General features: G+C 39.0%; 1 non-coding gene across 1 annotated transcript; it reads right to left on the bottom strand.

Annotated features, from left to right (window-relative positions):
• Positions 1–19,851: 19,851 nt before the first annotated feature.
• LOC123619277 (U6 spliceosomal RNA) lies at positions 19,852–19,959 on the bottom strand. The gene has a single exon (XR_006727838.1). It is a non-coding gene; the product is annotated as a U6 spliceosomal RNA (small nuclear RNA).
• Positions 19,960–21,320: the final 1,361 nt, after the last annotated feature.

Raw genomic sequence — 21,320 nt, 5'->3', positions numbered from 1 at the left:
CACACCCCGAGGAAAGATGTAACTTTTATTCACGTCAATGCCAGCTTTCCCACCAAAAGCAATAGGAACACAGACTTTATAGAGACACTCCCACATAAGGACAGCCCTTCAAGACTGCAATAGGTAATTGTTAAACCTAAATTCATAGAGACAGAGAAAGCTAAGCAAAATTTTAAAACATAAATGAACTTGTCTCATTTGAATGAGCAAGAAAAAAACCCTGAAAAAAATAAATATTGAAACAAAATTTTAAAATTTACCAGATAAAGAATTCAAAGCATTAATAATACAATGCTAAGTAAATTGGGGAAAAGAATATGTGAACATAGTGAGAATTTTGACCAAAAAACTAGAAAATATAAAAAAGAATCAATCAGAACTGAGAATACAATAACTGTAATGAAAAACATACCAGAAAGAATGAATAGTAGATTAAGATATAAAAAAAGAATACATAATGGTCTGGAAGATAGAATAATGAAAATCACCCAATCAGAGCAGGAAAAAGAAAAACAAATTTTAAAAAATGAGAACAGTTTAAGAGATCCTGAAATTACATCTAATGTACCAACACTTACATTATAGGATTCCAGAAGGAGAAGGGAGGAGAGAGGGTCAGAAATGTATTTGATGAAATTATGGTTGAAGAAGAAAACAGATGTCCAAGTATAAGAAGAACAGAGGGTTCCAAACAAGATGAACTCAAACAGACCCACAAAGAGATATATCATAATTAAAATGGCAAAGGTTAAAGATAAAGAGAGAATTTTAAAGGCAGCAAAAGAAAAAGAAAGAGCCTACAAGAAGGAATCCCCATAAACTTATCATCTGATTTTTCTGCAGAAGCTTTACAGGCCAGAAAGGACTGGCATGATATATTCAAAGTACTGAAAGGGAAAAACTTGCAGCTTAGGATACTCTACAGCACAGATACACAGCAAGATTATCATTTAGACTTGAAGAAGAGATAAGAACTTCTCAGAGAAGCAAAAACTAAAGGAGGTTATTAATAATAAACCTATCCTAAAAGAAATGTTAAAGAGTCTTCTCTAAGTTGAAAAGAAAAGGCTACAGCAAGAACTAAGAATCTATAGGAAAGGGAAAATTCCACTAGAAAAGACAAGTAGATAGTAAGAGCTGAGGATCAATCACTTACATAAGCTAGTGGGAAGATTAAGATAAAAAATTTGTAAAAGAAGCTCTAATTACAATAAACAAAGGGATAAACATAAAGATGTAAAATATGATGTCAAAAGCACAAAATGTGGTGGAGGGGAAGTAAAAAAGTCAAACTTTTCAGAATGTGTTTGAACTTAAATGACTACTGGCTTAAAACAACTAGATATAGTTATGGCTCAACATATATAAACCCCATGAAAATGACAAATCAAAAACTACATATAGATACACAAAAACTAGAAAGAGATGAACAAAATAAACTACTAAAAAGTCATCAAAAAAACACAAGGGAAGAAACAAAAGAAGAAAGAAACAAACAAATAAGAAGAATTACAGAAACAACCGGAAAACAAGTAATAAGGTGGTGATAAGTGCATAGCTATCAGTAATTGCTTTAAATGCCAATGAACTAAATGCTCCAGTCAAAAGACACAGGGTGACAGACTGGATTAAAAAAACAAGACCCATTCATATGCTGCTTACAAGAGCTAGAAGGCACACAGACTGAAACTAAGAAAATGAAAAAAGATATTTTAAGCAAACTACATGACAAGACAGCAGGGTTAGTAATACTTATAACAGACATAAAAGACTTTAAAACAAAGGCTATAACAAAAGATGAAGAAGGGCATTATACAATGATGAAAGGATCAATACAAGTAAAGAATGTTACACTTGTTAACATACATGTACCTGATACAGGAACACCTAAATATATAAAGCAAAAATTAACATACATAAAGGGAGAGACTGAAAATAACACAATAATAGTTGAGGACATAACACTTCACTTGTATCAGTGGACAGATGATCCAGATAGAAAATCAGTAAGCCAACCGTGGTCTTAAGTGACACAATAGAACAGCTGGACTTAATAAATACCTAGAAGATATTCCATCAAATAACAGCAGAATAAACTTTCTTTTCCAGGGCACATGAAACATTCTTCAGGATAGATCACATGCTAGGTCACAAAACAAGTTTTAACAAATTTAAAAGGATAGAAATTACATCAAGCATTTTTTTCAGACCACAACAGTATGAAAGCAGAAATCAATTATGAAAAGAAAAATGAGAAAAGCACAAACACATGAAGACTAAATAACATGCTACTAAAAAAAGGGGGGGAGAGCATTTTTTTTAAAGGCATTTAATTTCAGTGAAGAAATTTAATAGGAAATCAGAAAATACCCAAAGACAAACGAAAATGGAAATACAACTTTCAAAAACTATGGAATTCAGCAAAAGCGTTCTGGGAGAGAAGTTTATAGCAATACAAGCCTTCTTCAATAAGCAAGGAAAATCTCAAACAACCTAATCTACCAACTAGAGAAATTATAAAAAGAAAAACAAACAAAACCAAAAGTGAGCAGAAGGAAGGAAATAATAAAGATAGAGAGGAAGTAAATAAAATAGAGACAAAAAAATAGAAAATATTAATAAAAATAAGAGCTATTTTTTTGAAAAGATAATAAAAATTGATAAACTTTCAGCCACACTTATCAAGAAGAAAAGAGAAAGGACCCAAATAAACAATATAAGAAATGAAAGTGGAGAAATAGCAACCAATATCACAGAGACACAAAAAATTATAAGACTGCTGCAAAGAGTAATATGCCAACCAATTGGACAACCTAGAAGAAAAGAACAAATTTTCAGAAACATACAACATGCGAGACTGAATCAGGATGGAGCAATCTGAACAGACTGATCGCTAACAGTAAAATTGAATTTGTAATTTAAAAAACTCCCAGCAAACAGAAGTCCAGGACTAGATGGCTTCAAAGGGTGATCCTACCAAACATATAAAGATGAGCTAATACCTATTCTTCTCAAATTATTCTGAAAAATTGAAGAGGATAGAATATTCCCAAATTCATTCTAAGAGGCCACCACTACACTGAAACTAAAAATAAAGACATTACCAAAAAAAGAAAATTACAAGCTAATATATTGAATGAGTATATATGCAAAAATCCTCAATAAAATATTAGCAAATTGAACCCCAAAATATATAAAAGGATCATACACCATAATCAAATGGGTTTTCACCCAGGGATGCAAGGATGGTTCAATATACACAAATCAATCAATGTGATATACCACATCAACCAAAGGAAAGTCTTAGCCACAGCAATCAGATAAGAAAAAATAAATAAAAAGCATCTAAATTAGGAGGGAAAAAGTAAAACTGCCACTATTTGCAGCTGACATGATACTATACAAAGAATATACAAAAGTCTCCACCAAAAACTATTAGAACTAATAAATGAAATCAGTAAAGTTACAGAATACAAGATTAACATACAGAAATCTGTTGCTTTTCCATACACTTAGTAATGAACTATCAGAAAGACAATGCAAAAAATTCCATTTAAAATCACACCATAAAGAATGAAATACCTAGGAGTAAACTTAACCAATCTGTACTCTGAAAACCATAAAACACTGATGAAGGAAATTGAAGATGATTCAAAGAAATGGAAAAATATCCTTAGCTTTGGATTGGGAGAATTAATGTTGTTAACATGTCCCAACTACCCCAAGCAATCTACAAATTTAATGTGATCCTTATCAAAATACCCAAGACATTTTTCAGAGACTAGAACAAATAATCCTAAAATTTATATGGAAACACAAGACCCCAAATTGCTGAAGAAATCTTGAGAAAAAAGAATAAAGCTGAAGGTATTGCACTCCCTGACTTCAGACTATACTACAAAGCTACAGTGATCAAAACAGCATGGTACTGATACAAAAACAGACACATAGATCAGTGGAACAGAACTGAGAGCCCAGAAATAAAGTTATGTGCTTATGGTCAATTAATCTACAGCAAAGGAGGCAAGAATATACAATGGAGAAAGGACAGCTTCTTCAATAAGTGGTACTGAGAAAACCGGACAGCTACATGTAGAAGAATGAAATCAGAATATTTCCTCACCTCATAAACAAAAATAAACTCAAAAAGGAGTAAAGACCTAAATGTAAGACCTGAAACAATAAAACTCCTAGAAGAGAGCATAGGCAGCACTCACTGACATACATGGTAGCAATGTATTTTTGGATGTTTCCTAAGGCAAAAGAAATTAGAGCAAAAATAAACAAATAGGACCTAATCAAATGTAAGTTTTGCACAGCAAAGGAAACTGAATCAAGCAAAAAGACAATGGGAGAAAATATTTGCAAATAGAATGACCAACAAGGGGTTAATATCCAAAATATGTAAACAACTCATATAACTCAATACCAAAAAAAAACCCAATCAAAAAATGGGAAGAAGGTCTTAATAGACATTTTGCCAAAGACATACAGATGGACAACAGACAAATGAAAAGATGCTCAACATCATTAATCTTCAGAGAAATGCAAATCAAAACCACAATGAGATATCACTTCACACCTGTCAGAATGGCTAACATCAAAAAGCGCACACATAAAAAATGTTGGTGAGGATGTGGAGAAAAGAGAATCCTTGTTCACTGTTGGTGGGAATGTAAATTGATGCCTCTACTATGGAAAACAATATGCAGGTTCCGCAAAAAAATAAAACTACCATACGATCTGGCAATTCCATCCTGGATATATATCCAATAAAATGAAAACACAAACTCAAAAATATACAAGCACCGCAATGTTCACAGAGGCATTATTTACAACAGCCAAGGTGTGGAGCAACCAAAGTGTGTCCATCAACAGATGAAAGGATAAAGAAGACAAACACTGGAACATTGCTCATCCAGAAAAAGGAATGAAATTCTGCCATTTGCAGCAACATGGATGGACCTAGAGAGTATTATACTAGTGAAATAGATACAAAAAGACAAATACTGTGCTATCACTTGTATCTGGAACTCTAAAAAATAAAACAAATGAATGTATATAACAAAACTGAAAGGGACTCACAGATATAGAAAGAAACTAGTGGGTACCAGTGGGGAGACAGAAGGGGTAAGGAGCAAGTTGGGGTATGGGATTAAGAGGTACAAATTACTATGTATCAAATAAGTAAGCAATAAGTATATATTGTGCAACACAGGGAAATAAGGCTAATATTTTGTGGTAACTTTAAATGGAGCATAATCTATAAACATATTGAATCACTGTGCTGTATACCTGAAACAAATATAACACTGTAAATCAACTATACTTCAATTAAAAAAAAAAAAAAACACTTGTTTGTTCAAGTGACACTGTGTTTTAAATTGCACTCAGTTGATGGGGTTACAGTGGATGCCTGGGCTGGATTTAGGCTCTTGGCTACCGTGGGCTGGATTCAGATATATGTAATTACACAACACGGCAAAGGAATATGGAAAGCTTCCATCTATTAGAGATGTAATTTTTTATGACTTACAATTCGGAAACCAGACACCAATCCAATGGCAGCAAAATCGGTTCCTGCTTCTGCCTCCTGGGGGTGCTGAACCCACACTAGACTTGGATTTGAATGCCTCAAGGGTATTACTGCAAATCCAAAGCAAAAATGCTGAGGGAAGACAGAGACAGTCCTCCTTAGATGAATTCAAACTTGAGCTGGAAGTCTGTTTGTCACGAAACTTAAGAAGGAATTCAGACATTGGAACTCATCCAATTTTTTCAAGCCCCATTGCTTCCACTCCCATCTCCAACTTGCATTGCCAAAGGAGCTCTCTTCAATCCAATGCAATCTACGAAGTTACCACAATGACTCCTTCATATGTGTGAACACAACAAAATTGTATTTCTTAGCAAAGTACAGTCCACCAGGGTGTTCTGGTTGATGAGTAGATTTCTAGTTTCAAGAAAATATATTTTTCTCCTTCCATGCTGAAGCTTATTACAGTTTACTTGTTTCAGAGTTTTATCACTTCAGGTGAAGTGTAGGAATGTTATTTCCATTTAGATCCCCTAACTTTCCCCATTTTAAATATAATTTACTAAATATTTCTTCTGCATATATTAATTAAGTGCTGTATTAGAAGTTGTATTGGTTTTTGCTTTAGCCATCAAATTTAATTTAAGAAATTCCTGAGAAGAGTCTATTATATTTACCCTGGTTTTTCACCATTCTGGTGTTCTTTCCTTTCTAAAGTTCCAAATCTTCCTCTGTTGTTATTTTCTTTCTATTTAGAGAACGTTCTTTAGCCATCCTTAAGGGAAGCTTTAGTTTTAGTAACACAGTCTTAGTTTTACTTTGTCTGAGATTCTCTTGATTTTTGTCTTCCTTCCTGAAGGATATTTTTGCTGGACATAAAAGTCTGGGTTAACTGTTGCTTTTCTTTCAGTACTTGAAAAATTCTGTGCCACTTTTTCCTGGCTCTCTGTGTTTCAGATGAGAAATTCACCGTCAGCTGAATTGATGTTAAATTCAAATTGGTGTTCATCTCAGTTAATAAGTAATGTGTCATTTCTCCCCAGCTACTTTCACTTTTTTCCTTGTATTTAGTTTTCAAAGTCTAATTTTAATGTATTTTGAAGTAGATTTGAGGGGAGTTTATCCCATTTAGGGTTTGCTCAGATTCTTAAATATGTAGGTTTAAATATTTCATCAAATTTAGAAAGTTTTTGAACATAATTTATTCAAATATTTTTATCCCATCTGTCTTGCCCTTTCCTCTCCCTTTTTAAGTCTATTTTCTCTATTGCTCAAATCGTGTAAATTCTATTGCTCTGTCCTCAAGTTTACCGATTCTGTCCTCTGTCACCTCCACTCTACTTCTGAGCCCATTCAGTATTTTATTTTGTTTTTAATGATTTTCAATTTTATAATTTTCATTTGGTTGTTTTTCATAACTTCTATTTCTTTGCTGAGATTTCAATTTTTATAATTTGATTCAAGAGGATTTGTTATTGTGGTTGAAGTTTTCTTTCAATGGCTGCCTTGGAATTCTTATCAGATAATTCCAACACCTGATTCATCTTGGTGTTGGTATCTGCTGATTATCGTTTCTTTTTTAAGTTATAATTTTTTGATTCTTGATAGTAAGCAATTTTTATTTGTATCTAGGCATTTTGTAATATTGTATTAATGGACTTTAGATCCTATTTGATCTTTTTGGTAGACAGTCCCCCTGTTGACGTATAGGATAAAGGCTAGGTAAGTGTGCATGTCCAACTTCCTACTGGGCCTCCTGACATCCCCCAGGCGAAAATGGAGTGCCGACTTACACTGCCTCATTGCAGATGCATGGAGTGGAATTTTAGCTACCTCTTCAGCCTCTAAGACACCTTCTTACTTAAAGTGGGGCCATGATTCACACCATTTCATTGCCTTTGAGTAGGGGTGCAAGCTCAGTTCAGCTCCCCACTGTGCCCAGCTGGTACCAAGGAGATCAGAAGCTTAGGGCCGGCTAATACCAGCTCATGCCACCTTGTTCAGCTTCACTGACTCCAAGTGGGGTTGGGAGGCTCCACGTGCAGCAGGACCCCACTTTTTGTGGTTTCCTGGAATAGAGTATGAGCTCCATGAAGACAGGGATGTGTTTGGTTCACCTTTATATTCCTAGAACCTCACAAAGCATGATGCAGCTATTTTTGATCATTAAATAAATAAGTGAAATAATGAATTTAAAAGTTGGGATTAAATGAGCTTTAAAGGGTCAGAGTTCCTGGGGCTCGATAGTCCACAATTCTAAGTAAAGCATCACTGGAGGCCAAATTGTGTGGTTCAGTGATGCAGGAATTTAGGAAAAATTTTCCACATCAGTGACAGGGAAGGAGGATCTGAGTATGCTTTTTATATAATTCACTTAATATTTTAAACACATTATTTATAATTGCCACTAAAATAGTGATTCCTCCACCTTGCTGGGAAGAACATTTGATTTAAATTTGAGAAGCAATTTGAGTTTTTCAGAGCCCAGACTGCATATGTCCCTCTGCTTTTCCCCATATAAACCTACCAGGGGATCAGAAAGTCACCAGTTACACCTTTGTTGGCTGTTTCCCAGTGGCTTGCTTTCAATTTTAAAGAAGCATTATCTGGAGTCATTAAATTAACAACACTCTCCAGCGCACCCACTCTGTCATCCATCTGCTTAAGATGCTTGTCAGGTGATACCCTCGTGTATCTGCAGTCTTCATCTGGTATTCTAAGCTATCGAACCTGGCTCCAAGGTAGCCCATCTTCTGTTCCTAGCTACAGAGCTAACTCTCATCTTTCAACTCTAACAACGGTGTAGTGACTAATAGCCCCCCCCAAATACTCCCCACTAAGGGCTTTGAGTCTTTGGGGTACATTTACACCTGGAGCATGGTTAAGTGGAAAACATTTTGGAGGTCAGAATACACAGAAAGGTGCTTATAAAAGAGACTCTGTCATATTCATGCTCCTTCAACCACAGAGTCTGAACCCTGGGTCATTTCACCCTTTCCCGTATGCCAACCCACTTCTTACAACTTGAAAACTTTTTTCCTTCTTCATCCCTAAGAATAAAAATAATAAAAATGTTTGGCTATCATCAGAATCCAATCAAGACTTTGATTTTGTTAAAAGTGAATTAAAATATAACCCTCAACTGCAGACAAATTCAGTGAGTAAATGGGGTAAAGGGAATAAAATCGAATTGCTTTTTAAATGTAATTATTCTTAAAAACTGTCAGTGGCTTCCCTTTATTTCAGATCCTTGACCTGGCAATCAAGGCCCCACATGTTAATATAATCCAAATCCCACACCTTTTCCCCCAAATCACAATTACATACCTCCACTCCAATCAGATTCAACTTAATTGTACTCTTAAAGGTCAACTGTATGTTTCCCATGTTCAAATCCCTGCTCACATACCTCTGCCCCATCTGGAAAGCCTGCACTGTTCCTTTCTGAATGCCCAGCTTCTCCATGAGCATCCCTGCAATCACTGGCATCTTCAGTCTTCGGTGGTCGGTCCCTCATGGGGAATGCCTAAAACAGCTGTTTTCTACATCACTCACATAACACCTAACATCCACTGCTTTTGTGTCATCCTTCTAAGCCAGTAGTTCTCAGAGTTTATTATTCATTGGAATCACTTGGAACGGTGTTAAAAAGATTTCTTTGGCTCCCCTGAAGAGATTCTGATTTAGCAAGTGTGGTAGGCAGAATTCTAAAGCTGCCCCCAACCCAAGAACTCTGTACGCTGTTTATTCAATCAAACACTAATCCAAGTATGGTTATGAAGGGATTGTGTAGATGTAATTAAGGTCTCAAGTAGGTACACCTTAAAATTATCTCGTTGGGTCTACTCTAATCATCTGAGCCCTTTAGAAGCAGAGTTTTGTCTGGCATGTAACAGCAAAAGAAGTCAGAAATATTCGAAGCATGAGAAGGACTCTGCATGCCTTTGCTGGTTTGAAAATGGAAAGAGCCATGTGGGAAGGAATGTGGGTGGCCTCGAGGAGCAGAGAGCCGCCCCCAGCTGACAGCCAACAAGGACCTGAATTTTGCCAACAACCCCAGGGGAGCTTAGGTTCGATTTTCCGCCAGAGCCTTCAGTAAAGAACCTGGACTAGTGACACCTTATACGAAGAACCCAGCCACACTGCCCGGACTTGAGACTTGTCGTTTTACACTGCTAAGTTGGTGGTGATCTGTTACATAGCAATAAAAAAAACTCTAACATAATAGATACAGGCCTGGGCCCAGGAGTCTGTGTTTCAACAAGTGGGTGGTCCCTGACCACAGTTAAGAAACTTCCTTGAAAACTTTTATAATTTTCATTTCCTCTATCCAATAGACTAGGCTCACCACTGATGTCCTACTTGGGAAGACAATGTAATTGTCCCTTTAATGTGTAATGGATTCCACCTCACACAGATATACACTCTACATCTTTTAACTTTGTAAAATTCTCCAAAGTAGATAAAATATTTACATCCAAAATGTAATACCCAAAGTCTGTGTCTAAACAAGTCCTGGTTCACAGAAATGCCGTGAATGCCGAGGATAACTTCTGGACAGGCCTTCACTTCTTTGCAGCCGAGCGCTGGCTCCGTAGCAGTAGCAGGAGTCCCTCGGTCTGCTGGCCAGGGTTCTGCTCGGGGTTCTGTAGGAAACCTTGACAAGGAACCCTAACCTAGACTTGCAGGTGCCTTGCGTTACACTGGCCTCCCAGTATGACCACCACCATTTGCCAGGTTACCTGCAGTAGCAGGTAGCCTGCTTTGCAGACTTTGGAAAATGTGAGATACAGGAGAGCAAGGACTTGAGATTCCTGAATATGGTGAAATTCTATCATCAAGGGAATCCTCCAGCTTGCTTATGGAGACAATTGAGCACACTTTCCAAAAGAGAAAATCATCCATATTAGTGTGGACGAGTACTTGGAACGCATGTAGTTCAAGCTCCCGGGCCAAACTCTGCTTCACTACTCCTGGTGATGGGGAACTCACCACCTTACAAGCCAGCCTATTCCATGTCTGGACAGCTCGCTTAGAGGGTGCTCCTTCAGGTCAAGCCCTGATCCTCCTCCCTGTGACTTCCACCTGCTGGCTTTACAGCCACTCCATTATACTGCCCTGACCTTGAGCAACCTGTGGGCGTTTGAAGGCCACCCTCGTACCTCATCGCTTTGCTGTGTGTGTCTTTAGGTAAACACCCCCATTCTCTCCAATACTGTCTTGCTGGATGTTTTCCCCACACTACTCCACATGATCGGCCTCTCAGAAAACCAACCGCATCAGAAGTAGTAGGAAGAAAGGCCCATATGGGAAAGGCAGAGTGTTTACAAAAATAGGAGGTGACAGTGAAGTAACAAAGGGGAACAGAGAGACAAAAAAGAAACTGACACGCAAGCCCAATGGTTGGTATCCAGGCCTTCACAGCTCTCAATTTTCAAAAGAATTCACGGGATCCTAAGTAGCATATTGAAGCCCCCAGCCACCTTAACAACAAAAAATAATTTCCTATTGTCTTGCCACTATTTTATTGACCCTACTGCATTGGCATCCCTATTTCTGCCAGAACCATAAAGCAGCTGCAGTCAGAAGCCCTAATGGAGTCTCTAACCTGAGCTAGAGAACAAAGAAGATTTTAAAGACAAAACGAACAGATTGCAAAGGAGGAAAAGCAGACCCAATCCCCTTTCGTCCAGATAATATCAGCTTTGTCTTATCCGTCAATATCTGTAAGTCCGGAAAGCTGTGTACAGTGCTTATGTGTCTAGACAGACAGACGGTCCTAGACAAATCACAGAGCTGAATTTTTATGCTTTGGAAATATCTTAAACAAAGGTACCACTGTGGTGGTTTTACATCACACATGTCGGTAGCTCCACTGCCGCAGGAATCTGAGCGAGCGCATTCAGGCTCTGATGGGAGGGGAAAGATCTGACATTACAGAAAAGTTTCTTTTCCGTTTCCCTCTCCCCTCCCAGCAGCCCGGTGCAACACCTGTCTCATCAGCAGGGGCACTCAGAAGGGATGGGCCTCAAGGCACCTCAGTCCCAAGATCCTCCATGCCTCATTCTTCATCCACGCTGCTTGTAATGTTCCATCACTGGCACAGTTACACCTGAACACTCCGGTGCTGCCAAACACCTGGCTTGATTTTCCACTGTCCAAATGAAAAATAAGCATAATCTGCTTTTTGAGGATACAGCAAATGAGGGAGTTCATGACAAATTGTGTTGGTTTATGCAGAATAGTGATAATAAGATACAAATGAGAATTTTTTGCTTAATGAATAATACTAATCACGTTTCAACAAATGCTGTGCCCTTCTAATTAGAGAGACTGCATAAAATCAGCTTAATTTATTTGTGACTAGTTATACAGAGTTTAAATATTTACTAGAGATTTACTCAAATGTTTGAGAGGATTTTAAATATCTCCTGTGGTTGAAGCGGCCTGCCTAGTTCTGCGAGGTGTGGTGACAGCTCTAACTTGTGGGAGCTCTCTCATTTCACAGTGTGTCATGAAAATCCTGGTTTCAAAATGTAAAAAGAAAGGGTCTTCTTGATTTACATACTAATTCTCCAACTGTTACTCATTTTCTTGATTCCAGCCTCCAAAGTTGCTCTCCCAACATTCATCACTGTAGTACACTGGAGGGGATGAGCATCTTTTCAATAAATTATAGGAACTATGACTAATTACAGTGATATTAACTATGCAAAGTGATGTGTAACTTAAAATGGATACGTTCATCACTTCAAATTATGCCTTTGACTTTTGATGGTCTAATACAGGCATGCTCTTCTTGTGCTGAATATCTTTTATATATATTTTCCAAGAATCTCTTTGCAGTTCTGGGGTCTGCTTATGAACATACTGATCTACTAAAAATAACCTTCTAGAGCCTCCTTTATGACCCAGAGCAATTAAAAGAAGGACAAGCAGATGACCCTGAGATGATGAGCAGCAGAGAGACATGTATGTGATGCCTCGCTCGCACAGGATTAGATATAAAAGTCATGGGCATGAGATGCTTTGCTGAAATGCCTTCTTATTTTTATTTTTCAAAAGCATTTTGACCTTGAATTATTTTTATTCAATCCTAATGGAAACTTTGCGGGGGGTGGGGGGTGCTTTAAGTATCTGTACTCTCATCTTCTGGATGAAAACACTGACGCACTGATAGGTTAGGTGTTCTGTCCAAGGCCGCAGGGCTAAGTCATGATGGTCTGGGACTAGACTGAGACTCTGTGCCATCTAGTCCATGTTATACTCCCTAAACCAACTGAACTTATATTTACATGAGCTCATTAAAGAAGCTTAGAGAAAACTTCCAAAATTCTCCCTTTACTTGAGTAAGATGATTTGTTCCATCACCCATTTGTCCATTCATTCCTCAATCTACAATCATTTATGGAACACATTTTCTATGTCAGATACTGTGTTAGATACGGCAGACAGAATGTGCAGACACGATTCTTAGCTTACAGGACCCTCCCTCTGCTGAGGAAGATGAACATGTGGTTCAAGAATTGCACGACACCATGGGAAGGACTATAATAAAGGTTTAAATAAGGTGTTATGAGAGCACAGAGGTGAGGGAATTATTTCTGACTAAGGGGTTGGTGAGAAAGAGGTCAAAGGAAGATTCTCCAGCGAGGTGATAGTTAAATTGTGTCTGAAAGAACTCACTGGGCCTCTTCTAGCAGGACAAGGGCAGCAAAGGCATTCCAAACGGTCAAAAGAGCAAAGCATGAGGGGCACAATGTGTCAGGGAGGGAGGGTGAGGCTGCATAAAACAGGCAGAAGATTCTGTGGAGGGCCTTATGCGTCGCCTTAAGGAGCTCAGGCTTATTCCATGGTGATGAAGAGTCAGGGGACGGTTCTCAGCAGAACAGCACTGAGGCCACTTTTCTGTTCCAGCAAGGTCACCTGGAGGGGGTTGTGGAAAATGGATTGGAAGGAGAGACATGGGAGGAAGAGAGACCAAGCAGAAAGCTGCTGCAGGGCTGTGTGGGCAAGTGGTAAGGATCTGAGTCAGAACTGGGGAAGCAAAGGGCAGGAGCTGCTTAGGGAAAGTGGACTTAAAGGATACTTAGGAGTAGAATGGTTATATTTGTGGTACACACAGGCAAATTTTCCCGTCTTCTGTTTCTTTTTTCCTTCAGTGTTTAGATGACATGACCTGATTAGCCCTTAAGCTTCTAGAAGACAGGAATGAATGTTTGTCAAATGGAAATTCTTGTTATTCTCTTGAAATTGCACCTTGCACAGGGTTCACAATGTAACAGGCATACTTAGGGATAAGGATTTTTGACTTATGATTGGTTGACATGTTGTGACATGGACTTTCCTCCAACTTACAAAGAAAGAAGTCAAGCAGCTACATCAAAATAAAAGATACTGTGCCCATAAACGCATATGCTTAATGGAAGAATGTATTAAAGTCCTTAAGTGCATCTTCCTCTTGATACCAATTGCAAACAACACTTCAGACTTCAAGGAAAACATTTGTTCCAAATTATAACAGATAGCCCAGACTTTAGGTATTTAAGATGGCTTATTGTGTTTCAAGATGGCTGTGACAAGACTTAACTCACAGTTAAGAAAATGTATAATAAATGGATCAAGTGCAGATTCTGGAGCCAATTGCTTTTCTTCAAATTCTGCTTCTACCATTAAGCTGTGGGACCTTGGACAAGTCATTTAACCTCTTTGTGTCTCAGTTTCCTCATCTGTAAAAGGGGGCAAGAAGCAGTAACTACTACAAAGGTTGTTCTGAGTATTAATGAGCTATTATACACACAGAGTTTAGAACAACCTTGACGTTATTATTATCATTGTTGTTACAATTGTTAGAGTAAAGAGAGAAAGGCTCAGGCCTTAACAACATGATGTGGTTCTATCCAATACTCTTAATTATAACAATAACATATAGAATTACCACTATTGATTACGATGAGGCCAAAGGAAGTGTCTCTTAATCACAGCCAGGTTCCTGACTCTGATGTTAAGATGTGGTTGACTTTGAGAACAGTAATCTCAAAATGCTGGACCTGTTTCAAACTTTGCTTCCCAGTTTTCCTTTAAAGCCTAGTAAATACAGAGCATCCTTTCATATATAAAAACTTCTTTGAACTTAGTTTTACTTTCAATCTTGAGGTGAAAAGATCCATTTCTTTTTCTACCCAGTATTGCTTTTCATTTGTCCTATGTCTATTTTTTTCAATCTTCAGAAGATTTTAAACCCATTTATCCTCCTGAGATCTGATAGCTAAATCTGTGCTTTAAAATAAAGAAAAAGAAACATTTATCAAAAACATAGAAGGTACTCAATGAATGTTTGTCAGGCTAGACACTTGACAGGAGCGGAACGATGCTCACTGTATACGTGCTCCCCTGTGGTCCTCAGGACATTAGGTCAGGTCACGGTGATGATCTCCGCTGTGCAGGCAAGCATCGGGAAACCCACAGCCTTGCCCGGGGTCACACCATTAACAGGTAGCCCCGAAGGGCTCTGCCTTGAGGTCGCCTGACTGTAAGGCCCTGTGACCAGCCCCAGAGGTCAAGGTGTTTCTTGGCCCTCAGTTCCTCAAGGTGAAGAATCTTAATTCTCTTAGACAGAGTTGGCCTCTCCAACGTGTTAAGTATTTTATTAGACTTTTCTCAAAATATTCAACTCCAACATGTCTTTTTCTTCTAAGGTCACCTCAGCAGCCTGAACAACATGCAGAAATTCACACGCAGATACCTCGTGGTGGAACAGAATATTTCACACAACCCTCTAAGTATACAGAACCCTCATCTACGTGTAGGTAGAAATTCAGACACTAGCGTGGTTTCAGACCTTGGTCATCTCTCCACCCTTCAGCGACTGCCTGGGCTCACATTTTGTTACTGTTAATAAAACAGAGATTAGTTGATTAGATGGAATTTAGAACATCGCTGAGCATTTTTTAAAGTGTTTAATGAAATGGCCCTTTAAAAACGACCTATTAGTTGTCAGATGCCCTTCAAAAATATGTAACATCCTAATGAAAACAGAACAAACAAACAGCTGAGGCCTGTAGGGTCACGAGATCATAAAACTTTCGGCCTCCTTTCTGACACCGGCAGCTTGCAGCTCCACTTCGCCCCCGGACCGTTGGCGCTGGAGGCTGCAGCCCTGACAGGCAGCGGGCAGCAGCTCGGACTGAAGTCACTCCCGCCGCTGAAGGAGGCCCCGAAAGCATCTGATTATTTTAAAATGTGCTTTCATTGTACTGCTTGCAGCTGTGAGTTAATTTTGTTAAAAAAATAAAATAAAATAAAATAAAATAAAGACCATTTGCTTCTTTAAAATCCAGGTTTACTCCCCTCTGCAGAGCAGCTGCAAGGCGCGCAGCGCCGACTTCACACCCCGCCGCCCCGCCCCAGAGCACCAAGCTGAGAGGCTGCCTTCCTCCCCAGCGGGGGATCCGCACTGCGCTCCGGGGCGCACGGCTTCCGGGGCTCTCCTCATTGGCTGACTGGGGCAGACGGGCAGGTGGGTGGGCCAATTGCAGAGCTGTACAGTTTCAAAGCGGACAGCATCTTTGAGGTCCTCGAGTCTGACTCTCAGCCCTTTCACAGATGAGAAAATTCAAGGACAGAGAGGTGAAGTGGCTGGCCTAAGATTTCACGTCTGGTTAACGGCAGTCCCAGTGCATATAATCTGGAACCAGGAGCAATGGGGTGTGGGGACGTGGAGATGGGGTGCCATCATTAGATTCTGCCAGCAAGCATTCTTTTTCCCCAAGGCAGTATTTACGACAGCTGTCTACTTGATATCTTAAAGATGCGTGGCCACTGGCTCCCTGGCTCCTCTCTAGTTTCATTTCTGAATCACCTTCTCAATAGAATTCTGAACTATGAATCTCTACCCTCACCATAGGCTGCAGACTCACCTCCGTCAAAAACACGCTCTCCGATGCATCAGGCCTCACCAATCTGATACGACTCTAAGTCATTAGATGTCAATATGTGCTTGGTTAAATTGACTTCTAACGTTGCAATCCACATTGCTCGTGGGGTTTCTCCCTTTGAGCACAATGCTGAATTAGACAAGGGCGTTTCAGATCCTGGCTTTGGAGCTTCAGGTCAGCACGCGGCAACCCATGTCTCTGAATCTTCCCAGGTTTCTATGTGTTTGGAATGAGCCACATGGTGATAAACGGTGATCAATCCCGTTTCTGCCATGGCCCCTTTAGCAAGAGGGTAGCTCTGCCAGTCACTTGCCAATCAATTTCACAGAATGTAGGTTGTGCCTTACCCAATTCAAGTCTCCTAATTAATGAAGTGACAAAATTTTGACAGTTTGTTGGCTTCTCTGGCTCTTGCGGAAATTGGAGGAAGAGAACCTTAGGAGGTTCAAGAGAAGGGGAGAGTGAGTAAGGAGAGAAAAATACACACTGATTTAATAGGTCTTTGCCAATTTTTAGCTAATAACAATTTTTTAAATAAATAACCTTTTTAAATTATAAAAGCAATATGCGTTCAGTGCAGAAAATCTTTAAAATACTGGAAAGCATAAAGAATAAAATAAAAACCACTTTAATTTTGACTTTTTAAAAATTTTTTCATGTAATGAAAACCTCAGTGCCATCTAGCTTAAATGATTAGGCAATATACTAGCTCATTCTGAAATTAGGACAGACTTCAGTCCTGTTTTGATTCAGAAGTGTGACAATGCCACCAGATACAAGGTCTCATGACATATCTGCTCCATCTTCTGTGTGTCAGTTCACACTAAGGCCAACTTCCTCCTAGAGTCACAAAACTTCTTCTAGTATCTCCTGGGACTTTATGTTTTCTCAGTCACCGTAAGGGAGAGAGAATGGGTATCTCCCACCCAACTAAGAAATCTTCCAACTCTTTCTAGTTGGATCAAATAAAATTATACGCCTGTCACCGAATCAGACATTAGCGTCAAGATAATACTTGCACCAAATGGCTAGGGCCTGGATTATGTGTCTACCTCTGACCTAATAACCGTAACTAGAGGAACAGGATCGTGCTGATTGGCCCCACTCGGTGGTGGACCACCTGCAGAACTAAAGGTGAAGGTCAGCCTTATCAAATTGCTTGGCTGCTGCACATGGTGTGGAGGTAGGGGAGGTAATGGATGGATGCTGAGGAGTCAGTCGCTCACAGTGTCCTCCATCCACTAGAAATCCAGCTGCCTGGGGAAGACCATTGTTGGCATTTTTGCTATATAGCTCTGAACTTATACATATATTCTCTGTGTGTTTGTGTATTTCAAATTAAAATTATATTGTATATACTGTTTCATATACTCCATTTTTCACTGAAAAAAAATCATCCGTGTTTCCTCGTGTCATCCAATATTCTAAACATTATTTAAAAGGCTACATGGAATTTAAATAACTCCTAAAGTTTGGAAATTTATTGAGCTGTTTCATTTTTCATCCTTACAAAATTAAGTTACAAAAAAAAAAAAAAAACCCATAGATATGGTCACCAGCCTCACAAAGATAGCAATCTAGTGAGGAAGAGACATGCTAGCAAACAAAAGTTAAACAGAAAGTCACAGGTGTGACGGCTCTTTTGAAGGTCAAGTGCAGGGTCCTGTGGGAATGCAAAGTCTATCGATGGCAGTAGGAACAGCAACTCAGAAGAGGGGAGTTCAATCTGAGACTTGAATGACGAGTAGGATATACTCAGGGGCATGTGAAGTGGAGCAGAGCAGGGAGCCAAGCGATAGATTTCAAAGACCTGGAGATGAAAGAAAGCGATGATGCGGGATCTGAAACAGGTCCTTGTGGTCAGAGCGTAGAGTGAGGGAGACGGTGGAGCAGTTGTCTGGAGAGGCAAGTAGGGACAAGAGGATGTAGAGCCCCAAGAGATGTGTTCAAGAATTTGGTCTTCATGCTAAGGGCAATAAGAAGAGTTTTAAGCAGGGAGAGACAGAACCATCTCTGCATCTTAAAAGATCATTCTGACAACAGCATGGAGAGGTTAATAAGAACTGAAATTGAACATGGTGAAAAACCTCTTAGGAGGCTCCTATGCTGTTCAGATTAAACCATGGTGGTGGCTTAGATGTAAGTGTTGGCAGAGAGAAGGGGAGGGGACTCAAGATTTGCTTCCGTTGTTCCCTGAACCACGCATAAAAGGAAAAGCAAAACCAAGCCTAAAGGCTGTAACATGAGGGAGGTATCTGAGAATTAGGGTAGAAAAGAATCCAAATTGCCTCCTGTTTGCTGGGAAAGACTTAGAGAGATGAGTACACGGAAGAAAAATAAAATTAGGTGTAGTAATTCTGATTCACAGACACCGTTTCCCGGCCAGATGCTGCCGTGGAAATTTCATGAACACCCGCTAAAATCATAAATGAAAATCACATATTCATAACGTTTAATGAGAATACAGGCTGAATTTACAGCCACTGAATGTGCAATACGGATGAAGATGTCAATTTGCCCATGGAAGATGGAAATATATACGGTAGAGGAAAACAATATCCAGAAATGTGACAAACATTTGCATGAAAATGAGTCACAGGAAAAACTCAAAACTTCTTCAATACTTTATGCATCAAATTATCTTCAGAGCAGTCAAAAAATAATAAATAACAATAGTGCATTTTCCTGCCATTAATTTTGTCACAAAACTTCTGTTGACTTCAGTGGAAGTTCTGCATCTAGAATGTGGCCCAGGAAATTTATAGTCTGTAACTCAGAGACCAAAGACCTTGAACATCAAGAAAATCTCTTACCCTTATTTATATACACTGTTCTTTATCTTTATCACAAAGGAAGAGCCGGTACCCATTCCAACTAGCCAATCATTATGCAAGGAATATTCTGACTCACCCAGCATCTTTAATCAGTAAATGCCGTGCCAATGGAAAGAGAGTGGGGAGAAGTCACAGCATCCATTAATAAAAAATGACTGGGGCTTTCTATCAACAGAGGCATCATTAGGAAACGTATGGTAGGAAAATAGTAGGCTGTAGATTTGTGGTGGCAGGGATGGCAACGGAATACTAACATTTACACCCTCTTAACCACTTCACTTTAAAATAATGCCGGATTTCAGTAACCACGTATGTGCTTAATAGAGCATTCTACATTTTCAATTTCTTGCTAAAGTCCTAACCATAGTCTCCAAAGATGAGAGTGCCTTCCTTACCTGACTCTGGCTCTCCCTTCAGCCTCTGGACACAAATATTTCTAATGTTTTCAGTTTTATTGAAATGTAATGGATACATAACACTGTACAAGTTTAATGATTTGATATATGTATCTATTACAAAATGATTATCACAATAAGTTTGGCTTAAAAATAGGGAATGCTTCCTGAATTTGCATATTTTCTTTGCACAGGTGCCTTGTTAGTCTCCTCAGTATGGTTCCAGTTTTTAGTGCATGAGCTGTTGAGGTGAGCATCACGGATACATCTAATAGGTAACTGACTGTGATTGCCATCAGAACGTATTTTTCATGAGGGCTTCAGTCAATTCTTGGCAAAAAATAAATCAGATGTGATGAGGAAGAATCTCAGATTAATCCAGTACTTTCTTGAACAGTCTCCTCTCTTTGCCACACTTCTACTCCCAATCACGAACCCTCGAGTAAATAAAGAAAATACAATTCACATCTCCAATAAATGGTGCAAATCTGTATTTCAACCGAGGATGCTTCCTGGTCACATAGTAGACTTGTAAACTGCATTGCATTTTGAAAGAAAACAAGATAGTCACATTCCATTGACAGACAGCCTTCTTGAGCATGTCTTCTGGCAGGTTAAAGGCACCCAGGTCATACGCTGAGGGTGCTTGGGAGAATCATATGTTCATATAAAACACCTAAAAATCTTAATAGAGGGATGAGCTAAAATTTCAAAAGTCCCCCATTACCATGTAACTTTTCAAGTATCACTAATGCATGGCACCAGTGGATTAGCAGTGTTCTGCTTTAACGGCATTTCTGCCCTATCATTAACCCAAGCATGGTCCATAAAGTTACCTGAATATCCATACATGAGCTTATGGCTGTTTATGGGGTTTCCAGTCCTATCAGCATCAAACTCCTTCTCTAGGTTCAGTTGTGTGGATCTGAAGGCTAGGGACTGGATAGCAGTGTTGTTAAATGAATTCAGCTTTCCATCGTGTCCATTTTCCATGTTTTGGTTTTGAAAGGTCATGGCTCTGACCCTAACATGCATGGTAGAACGTGACTTCTACAGATACTTCACTGTTAATCGATATTTTGCTTTTAGACAGAATCTGGATAGATAAGTGTTTTCAAATCACGACCCAGTCTACGCTGGAAATTATACCAGTTTTGATAAGAAGCAGTTGGAATACACCACCCACCAAAAAAAAAAAAAAAAAAAAAAAAAAAAAAAAAAAAAAGTCCTATTTAATCCAATCTTCTATTGGAATTCCAGGATTTATGTCACTATTATAGAAAAACTCATTTTGGTTATAGCACCAACATGGCCAAATAAATGACTTCTAGATGCGAGAAGAAAGTATTTGGCCAAGACAAATAGGTGTTCAAACAGGCCTCCTCAGCTTACTCATTTTGCTATATGGAAAATGAACCAACCGAGTTCAATGTGCACCAAATGAGATTTGGAATCACGTTCTAATTCACTTCTTTCTGTACCAGGAATGAGCAGTTTTTGATTTCCCTGCTTCCACCTTTAACCCCTACAGTCTATTCTCAACAAAGTGATCCTTTTAAACTATACACCAGATCACGTGACTCCTCTACCCCAAACCCCCCCACGTCTCCCTAAGAAC

The sequence above is a fragment of the Camelus bactrianus genome, chromosome 13 (assembly GCF_048773025.1).
Source record: "Camelus bactrianus isolate YW-2024 breed Bactrian camel chromosome 13, ASM4877302v1, whole genome shotgun sequence".
NCBI classification, from domain to species: Eukaryota; Metazoa; Chordata; class Mammalia; order Artiodactyla; family Camelidae; genus Camelus; species Camelus bactrianus.
The sequence above is the reverse complement of the archived record's forward strand: the minus strand, read 5'-3'. Positions and strand labels throughout refer to the sequence as shown.